This window comes from Camelus ferus, chromosome 1 (genome assembly GCF_009834535.1).
Source record: "Camelus ferus isolate YT-003-E chromosome 1, BCGSAC_Cfer_1.0, whole genome shotgun sequence".
NCBI classification, from domain to species: Eukaryota; Metazoa; Chordata; class Mammalia; order Artiodactyla; family Camelidae; genus Camelus; species Camelus ferus.
Genome location: NC_045696.1, coordinates 91629565 through 91639452, shown reverse-complemented (window position 1 = coordinate 91639452; position 9888 = coordinate 91629565). Strand labels below are relative to the sequence as shown.

The 9888-nt window shown below is 47.5% G+C and overlaps 1 long non-coding RNA gene across 1 annotated transcript; it reads right to left on the bottom strand.

The window, feature by feature from the left end:
• Nucleotides 1-2548: 2548 nt before the first annotated feature.
• LOC116665664 lies at nt 2549-9665 on the bottom strand. Its single transcript, XR_004322288.1, has 3 exons — nt 8279-9665; nt 6115-6256; nt 2549-3793 (listed from the first exon to the last, which is right to left on the bottom strand). It is a non-coding gene; the product is annotated as an uncharacterized LOC116665664 (long non-coding RNA).
• Nucleotides 9666-9888: the final 223 nt, after the last annotated feature.

Here is a 9888-nt window from a genome sequence, read left to right as displayed (position 1 = left end):
GGCCCATATTTCCCCCCCAAATGATAAGCGATCAGATGGAGAAACCAAAGCAACTGGGCAGCTTTACTTCAGGCTTTAAAAAGCCTTTTAAAACCTCCAAAGATTACAAAACGCCTTGATGAAGAGCCCCCTCCCTCCTTGCTGACACTGATGGCCTGGAGAGAAATCAGGGCTCCTGCACATTAACAGTAACAAGTGAGCACTAACTGCTGGGCTCCCTGTTCGTGGGACATGTTCTCACAGACTGCTCACTGCAGCCCCCCAGTGCCCTTATTTTCACATGAAGAATTTGGGGTCTAAAAGGTCACATGCTAGTGGAACCATAGCTCGAATCCAGGAATCCTGGCTTCAGACCCCTCGCCCTTCTCACCATGTAAGTGCTAGGAGTTGAATGACTCCCTGCCCTGCATGGTGGGGAGGAAAAAAAAGCCAACAAGCCCTTCCCCTCCATACCTGTGGAATTAGCAATCCAGTCAACGGTCATCCTTTAGTCATGGTGAATAATCAGCTGAACACTCGTGCCCTTTGATCTGGTTACCCGCTTTCCTTTTCCTTTCTCATCTGACAGAGATTCCTGAAGAGCCTTGGACATTCCAGATAGTCCTCCACGCCCCATGCACGCCTCTTCCCAGGCCCCCTCCCCTGAGGGTTTCCTTTTAGACTCAGCTTCCTGGCATTGGGCCTGGGATGAAAGGTTGTTGGGCTTCTGGAGGCTTCCCCCCCGTGAGCACCCCCACCCCAAGCTCCAGCCCGTGTCCTCTCCTCCTCCTCAGTAGGCAGACCGGATGATGGGCAGAACTGAGAATGTCACATGGTGCCAGTGAGCACAGCACTGACCCGCGTGGAGGGTCTGCCAGTGGAGGGGCAGGTGGGCAGCTGTGTGTGTCACAGAGGCCCAGGGGGCCCAGGAGGGCAGTGGACAAGCCATCAGAGGTGCTGGGTTGCTGAGCAGGGAGTCTGATACCCACAGTGCAGGGAAGTGACACAAAGACAGGCTTCTTCCCACACGTGAGAAGTGAACATTCGGGCAAGTGCGCTGGAAGCCTTCTTCCAGATCTTTCCTCTCTGGGGTGGAACTTAGAGTGTACATGGGTTCTCACCCAGGCCAGAAAAGCTCACCATTTCATAAACATCTCTGCGTGCCAGCCCCTGGCCTTCTTGCATATGTCAAATCATTTTACTCCTGTGAGGTGGGGATTACTTGCCCGGCTTTCCGTATTAGGAAATTGAGGTTCAGAGAGGCTGAGAGATTTGGCCAAGATCTCAAAGCTAATCAGGAGAGGATCAATTCAGGGCATGAGATAAGCTCCAGAAAATGCTGCACCCTTGAGACCACAGTGTGCCTGACCCAAGACACCTCTGGATGCCTTTCTGCTTTGGGGCTGAAGGGAGTCCTGCCTACATGTTAGGTGAATGCGTGTGATCTTCCCACTGATGGGATTTCTAAATTGAGTGATTGGATAACTTAGTTCTGTGCACATGTGCTTGCGCCCAGCATTGGCCTTTGTCCCAGTTTCCTGTTCCCTTCCCACTGCACATGAAGGCCAAGTCCGGACTGTCAGTCCCTGTGGCCTCATTTGTCTGTCTGCCACAGATGTCTGGGCAGCTGTGGGCAGCAGACCAAGATAGTGGAGAGAACATGGGCTCTGGAGCCAGGCAGGCTTTGGTTTAAATTCCACCTCTGCCATATTTTCAGGGAGAACTACTCAAGATTTTAGGATGGGGACCAGGGGCTTAGAGTCAGAATCCTGTGGTCTCAGCCGGCGGGTAGCGGAGGGGGTGGGAGCCTGGGCCAGACGCTGGAGCAGGCCTGGTGTGAGCCCACTGCTGGCAGCTGGTAGCCCTCAGCTCCAGGGACACAATGTCAGGGCCCAAATACGACTCAGGTGGCCCTGTTTTTCCAAGTTCTGTCCCACACCCTGGTCTAAAACTCACTTTTAAGGCTTACGGTAACCATCCCTGGGAGAGGACGACAATTTACAACGTGATAGAGAAACAGCCTGAAATTGGGGGAAGCTTTTGCATGGAGCCCACCAGAACCCACACTTTGCACCTTCTCCGTGACCTGTTTTCTCGTCTTTAACATAGAAAGTTAATAATGATAACTAACACGGCTGCCCTGGGCACTTTCTACCTAAGTTCACACATTCTATGCTCACAATAGCCTGGTTCCTGTTTTCCCAGGGGACAGGCATGTGGGTCAGGTCACCGGCCCAGGGTCACACAGGGTGAAGGGTGAAGCTGGACTTTGAACTCGGGCAGGCAGGCGGCAGGTCCCTGCTCGGGGGCCTCTGCACCGTCCAGGTTCTGGTGGGAGTCACGAGGCCTTCCTCTTAGGTGTGAGGGCAGGATCAGAAGAGATCCGGCATCAGAAGCTTCTGGCACAAAAAGCACCGAGTTAATGCTCCTTCCCTTCCTGGCCTTGTGGATCTGTGAGGAGGGAGGGCGCAGCCCACCTCTCAGCAGAGGTGCCCAGTCAGGCTCTGAGGGTGGAATGGAAGGGCGGGTTCTGACAAAGTGGCGGCAGGAGGGAGGGGAGGGAGTGCTAGAAATAGAGGTGTGTGTGCAAGGCCAGGGCCACGGTTTTCCTGGGGCCGGGCCTGCGCGCCAGGCACCGCTATACTGACTGACTGTGGTTCAAGGCCATGAGCAGGGCTCTGGATCCCCCTGCCCCTGACATCACGATGTCAGCCTCAGCGCTCCTCCCAGCACCGGGGAGCCCCAGATGACTGGGAAACCACTGGCGGGGAGGAGGGACTCCCTATCGCCCCTTCCAGCGCTGAGAGGACTGAGGCTACCCACTGTTGGGGGTGGGGTGGAGCGTGGGGGCTGGCGTGAGGAAATAGAGCTGTTCTGGTCCAGGCCGAAGGTAGCCCAGGCCCACGTCCAAGCAGGGGCTGCCCCACCCCTGCTCTGGCTTGAGTCAACCACCAGCAAATGGAGAGTGTTTCCTAGAACCAGAAAGAAGCCTCTGTAGGGGCAGACGGAGCCCAGCTCTCCGGTGGAAGGTCTCCAAGCCTGACTGGCATGATTCCGCCAGAACCCAGCTTCTCCAACCCAGGCCGTCCGGGCGATGGTTACTGAGGTGCCTTCCTCTCTGTTTATCAAGATCACCCCGGCCAAGGCCAGGTGTACCTGGGCCAAAACAAGCAGACCTTGACCGGGCAGCATACCAATGTATCGGTTTCACCATGTTCTCTCTGAATGTCCCTCAACTCAGTTGATACAGCATGATCTAGATGGTTTAAGATGACAGATGAACGGCCACTCCCTGCTCCGACGTTAACTCTGTCCGTGGGCACGGCCTGCATAGCCAATGCACCGCCAAGCGAGGCAGTTTCCAGGTTATCCCCACAAAGTAGACTCATTGGATCCTAGTGGCTTGGGTGTTTTGGGAGTGGTGGTTTAAAAATCCCATCCACTGCTTCAATTTGCTCTGCTCTTTGTAAGGACAGTCATAACCCCAGACTCCGGGAGAAATTAACCCACTGTCCTTGTTTGGTTTCATCCCATGTGACCAGCTGAACTGGGCTTTTCTTGTTCAAGATTTGCAAAGGGTAGTTGGGACCCTGCTACAATCACTGGCATTTCAGAAGGGTTCTTGAAATGACAAAACAGTTCCCTTGCACTCTCGACGTTTTCATCACTATGAATGTTTGTGAAGTGCCCACGCCGGGGTTGCTTGCCAGTTCTGAACCCAGATAAAAGGGATGCTTCCTTATTCTGTTGCGGGCGGTGGGGGCGGGGGGATTGTCAACTCTGTTTCTTTTAACTTCTGAAAGCTGCCTTTTTCCTAGGGGAAAAAAAATATAATTTTGTTTTGCTAAGTAAAGAGTAAAGCTTTTGCTATTGCATAGTATTTCTCCATTTATCATTTGGGTTTCCGGACAGTTCTTGCTTTCTGAAACCCTCCAATTACCTTATTTCTTTGCCCTAAAAATACTTAGTCAGAGTCAGTTGAACATCAGTTGAACCCATGATTGTGGCAACTTGTGAATTCAACAGATGGTTTCATTTTTTCCGACCCATTCTCTCCCCCTTTTCACTCCACCCAAGAATAAATCATGCAGATACCACATTGCTGGGGTGAGTCACGGGGACTCCATCACTGACTGAGTCCTCAGCCATGTGCAGTTTAACACTGACACCTCGTGGTCAGGAGAGGCGACTGGCTCCGCCCTCACCATCTTGCACCCCTGGGAGAGCAGGGGCTGCTGGCTGGTCTTAAGGAGCAGGTGGTTAGAACAGCTTGTGAGGTCCCTAGGGGCCTCAGGGTCCTTGGACACTAAAGACCACGTTATGTCCTCTCCAGGGTGTGAGGCTCTGGGCTGTGGACTTGGCTTTTGCCTGTTTGAGACAGAGAACCAGGCTGCCTCAACAAAGACAGTCCTTCCCTGGGAACTGGATGCCTGGAAAAGGTGCACGAATGGCTCCAGGCCTTTGCAGAAATGTTTAATCAGTGCAGGAGCGCCTTTCGTGGGGTGCTGGGTTTTAATCACCTCCCCGTTCCCAGAGCCCGACCCATTGCCTGACACTCAGTAAATCCTCTGTAAAGTCTTGTGAACTGACTTCAGTTAGTTTCTGTCATCCACAGGCATGTGCTGAGCACTGACTGTATGGGGTCGCCGGTTCAGAGTAGGCCTCTCAAGTTTGCATAAAAGACAGTCCCAGCTCTGACTGGAGTCAAGTTGGAGAATTAGGCCGACACAAGAGACGACACTTGATAGTGGCTTCATTGCTCAAGGAATAACACAGGCAGCAGGAGGCACCGGTGTCTGGGGGAAAGGAGAGCTCCTCCGAGGCCGTGACCTCAGGGTCAGCTTCTCTGACTGGTGGGAGTCGGGCTGGGCCTTTAAGGAAGTGATCACAGTCAAGTCTGTGGAGTACCTCCTACCCTGTAGCAGTGTGCTTTATGTGTGTCATGAACTCTCACCGCATTCATGCCAGGGATGTGTTATCATTGTCTACCCACAGATGAGGACGTACGGGCTCAGAGGAGTTAAGCAATTCTATCCGAGGCCACACGGCACTGAGCAGGACCAACAGGCTTCGAGTGTAGGTGAGTCTAACTCCAGAACCCATGCCCCTTCCCCCACCGCCTGCCAAGGAGGAAAGATCTCAAAGTTTATCAGGTACCTTTGTACCTTTCTTTGGGCTTAATTTGAAGCAGCTTCCAAAGCAAGCTGCTACTGCTTCTAGGAAGCCAGGGCCACGTGGGAAAGAGCTGGTGGCCCCAGGTTCTCTGAGCGCGATACTGAATAGGGTGGCAGTGGAGCCACAGGGTTACTGGGATCGAGCCCCACACTGGCCAGCTTGCAACCGGAGGGCAGGCTGGGCTGAGGTGTGGGTGTCAGGATGACTGCTGGGCAAGGTCCTGGCGGCACCCAGCTGGTAGTCGGCATCCACTGCCAAGCTCCCTAAAGACCTGACAATTTCAAATCTTATTATGCCGACACTTTAATAAAGAGGCCGGTGACTCCAGGCTTTATATGGGAAGATCTGATGAAAATGGGACGCCGGCAAAGCTGTGCAGGCTGATACACAGTTTAGTGGTTAAGTATACAGACAAACTGGGTTTGAATCCTGGCTCAACCACTTACTAGCTGTGTGAAATCACTTCCTCATGGGTTCCCCACCATCACACCACCATAGGGTTTTTGAAAGATGCTCAATGAGTCAATATATGAGAAACAGAATGGTACCTGGAACATAGTGCTTGTATAAACTGGGGTTGCTGTGTTTACTCTTCTGCAAGCAGAACTTAGCAAAGGTTCAAGTCTGAATTAAGAGCCTAAATAAGGCTTAAGTGGACATGTATAGAGATACTGTTGCCCCTTGGGAAACAAACAAGTCCTTATTGTGTTCCTAATAAGGCTTGAGAGTCAGCTGATGAGAGATTGAGAGATCTTCATCACGTCCGGCCAAATGGTGACCTCTAGTGGCGGTAGTACTTATTGCTACCTTGTACCGCAGATTAAAAGGCTTGTCAGGAAAGAACATCAAAGAGTCAGGGAACTAATCTTGAGGGAGGGAGGGTGTCCTGCACCAAAGGGCAGTTGTTCTGGAAATTTCAGCCACGAGAGCCCTAAGAACTGGCAGTGTAGTTATCCTGACCTTCGGAAGTCACTTCATCCCCTCCAAAGCCAGTGCTGACGAGAAAGCCCGAGAGCTGCTTGTTTTATTCTTCTGCAGAACATTCACATGGTGGGATCTTTTGAAAAGTCGCACGTGCAAAGGAAAGTCTTAAAGTGTTCACCTGAAAGGATACATAAACTAGCTCAAAGGGGCTCTCATTGGCCACATTTGGGATAATTTGAGCAAAAAATTATGTAATAATATTAATGAATTATAACCCACAAAATGAGTCCATAGTAATACACATGAACAAATGAATAAATGAAAAGCTCTTCCTTTCAGTGGGATTCCAACTAATACATGTAGAAGGAATAGTAGAATTAGAAAATTGTTTTCAATAAATGTTTCTGGCAAAATTATCAAGGTATGCCAAAATTAGCAGTCAGAATTATGATGAAAAATATATCTTAATGTATCTTATCAATTGCAAAGGTTAAAATGGTAACATTTAAGTAGAGGACACTGGCAGACACCTCCCTAACAGATGACCAAAGTTAACACCATCAGTAGTGAAACAAATCGACATGACAAAACCTCACCTCTGTTGTATTCCTGCCCCAAACACAAAACCCAAATCTAACCGCAAAGACATATCACACAAACTCCAATTAAGGGACATTCTACAAAACCACTGTTTTACACCAGTGGGGAGGAGGGAAGGAACCCTGTAGCAACAGACTGGAATCAAAGGATTCATACAAAAAGGTGTAGAAGCAATGACATTCCAATTATCAGAGTTTGATGGCTCACTAAGAGGAACCTATGCTTCTTAGGGGAGTGGCTCATTCCTGGGTTGAAGCAGAGAAAGTACCAGGTGAGCCTGGATAATTTTGTTGTACAGGAAAGTAATGTGATGCCCCCAAACTAAGTGGGGGGCGGGGCATATTGAAAGATCAAAGGAGCGGGCTCACAGGAGTTTCCACTGGCCTAATCTGGAATGCTTTCAGCATCATAATAATGATAGGAACAAATTATAACACACTGAATTTTAAAAACCTGTAAATCTATAGATACTTTTAAAAATTAAAAAGAGGTGGAGAAGGGAAAGATTTTTTTTTTACAGAAAAATGTTTAAACAAACTTGAAATAGAAAAATCACCATCTTCCAACCACTATGGCAAAAAAAAAAAAAAAAAAGACAAAAGCAAAAGAGCTTGATTCAGGCAAGACCTTTAATGGATGCTAAAGCCACTGGTAAAAACTCTCAAAGAACAGGAAGTTCACACAGTCTTCATGTATAACCCCACACAGAGTACAGATTAAAGTTACCTCTATAGAGGAGGCGTTTGGCGGACACTGCCTCAGTCAAATGATCAAACTTAACATCACCAATGGTGAGGCAAATTGATGTGAGTGCTCTTGGTGATACCCTGGAACATGATATCATCTATGTAATATGCCTCCCAAAAATGTTCAACATGAATCTAGTCACAGGGAAGTTTCTAAATGAATGCATCCTAAGAGATATCCAGCTAAAAACGGTAGATAATCTCTGGTTGGATCCTGTATCAACCAACCCACCCACAGGTATAAAAAACATTACTACAGAGGTCTGGAGCACTCAAATACAAACTGTGTATTACAGAATTGTGTCAGTGTTAACGCTCCTGAGTGTGATGACAGTTGTGACTGTGTAGGCAGATGTCCTCAATCCTTGGTGTTACATGCTAAAGTACTTAGGGGTAAAGTAACTCAAATAGTCCAGAAAAGAGAGAAAAAGAAAAACATATGTCTGCATACGTAGACATAGAGATATGAAGCAAAATGTTAACTATTAATGAATCTTAGGTAATGAATATAAGGGTATCAGTTGTACTACTATTAAAAATTTCCTTAGACATTTGAAATTTATCAAACTATAATAGTGGGAAAAGAAAATCTCCCCCAAACAAAAAACAAACAAAAGTATCAGAGTGATGACAGACAGACTGAGGAACTATTACAGCTGGATGGAGACTAAAGGCAACATGTGATTAGACTGGACTAGGAAAAGGACATTGGTAGGAAAATGGGCAATATTTGAAAAAGGTCAATAGATTATAGTTTGGGGCCAGTTATGTTAATTTCCTGACTTTGGTAACTACATTGTGGCTGTGTAAGATTAATGCCCTTGTCTCTAGGGAGTATGCACTGAAATACTTACCGGGAAGGGGACATCATGACTGCAGCTTCCTCTCAAGCAGAGCAGAAAACCCATTACGTAGACATACATGTGGAGAGAGAACGGGGGGATAAAGCACATGTGGTCACATGTTAACATCTGGGGACTCTGAATACAGGAATTATTTGTAGGATTTTTGCAACTCTTTTATGTATGATTATTTCAAAATGAAAACGTTTTTTAAAATGTTGACTTGTTTCTATTAACATCATTTTTCCTATGTCACTGTAGTGAGTTGGATAGTTCCCCCCTAAAAAAATTCATGTCCACGTAGAACCTTAGAATGTGACCTTATTTGGACAGCGTGTCTTTGTAGATGTCATCAGTTAAGGTCATGCTGGTTTGGAGTGGGCCCAAAATCCAATGCCTGGTGTCCTTGTAAGAGGGGAGGACACAGGAAAAGGCTGCAGGAAGATGGAGGCAGAGAATGCAGTGACACAGCTACAAGATACCTTAGTCTGAAGCCTCTGATGATGTTAATAATGATAATACCATTATTATTTAACATTCACTACAAGCCTATCATGGCACTAAATGCAGTTACATTATTTCCTTTACTCATAGCATCTGAATTCAGCAGGTTCAATGACTTTCTGCAGATGGGAAATGGAAGCTCAGAGTGGTTAAGTAGTGTGTGCAAAATTAGCCTGCTAGTAGTTAGAGGGGCTAAGCATTGACCCCAGACAGTCTGACTGCATGAGCCTCACCATTTCCAGTCCAGTATTATTGTTCATTACTCCCTGCATGAGCCTCTCCAGCCAGAACAGACACATCTGGTCTCTCCCAGGGCACCCTCCAAGCTGCCCTGAATCTACACCTAGAACCTTGCCTCGGTAGGACACTGCCTCCTCGTCCTTGTCCTGTTAAATCCTTCCCATTCTAAGCCCAGCCCATGTTCCCTATCCTCTATGAACTTTGCAAGGCCCCCTAGACCACAGGCGTCCCTCTTTCTTCTTTAACTCAGCCCTCAGTGTGCTGCTTGCTTGGCCCTGAAACATACTCAGGATTACTCTGGATGTATTTGGCTTTTTAAAAAAATTGGTTTTGTCTCCACTTGGGTAGCAAGTACCCTGCAAACAGATACTAATTGTAAGTAGGTATTTGGTATATGTCTAGACATCAAGACTTTCCCTGACCTTATTTCTCTAGGCAGAAACCCATCATGGAAGGCTTCATGAGGTATATATGCAATTACAGTAGAACCTTGACATTGGCAGTTTGACTATTTTCAAGTTGAAAGTTCATTTGCTGACTCTCAATTTCAATTGTGTATAAAGTGTAGTCTGTTACATCAAAAAGAGAACAAATAACAAATGTTGGGGAGAATGTGCAGAAAAGGGCACCCTTCTACACTGTTGGTGAGAATGTAAATTGGGGCAGCCACTGGAAAGCAGTACGGAGGTTCCTCAAAAAACTGAAAATAGAACCACCATATGATCCAACAATTCTACTCCTGGGTATATATCTGAAGAAAATGCAAACATTGATTCAAAAAGATACATGCACCCCAGTGTTCATAGCAGCATTATTTACAATTGTCAATATAAGGAAGCAACATAAGTGTCCATCAACAGATGACTGGATAAAGAAAA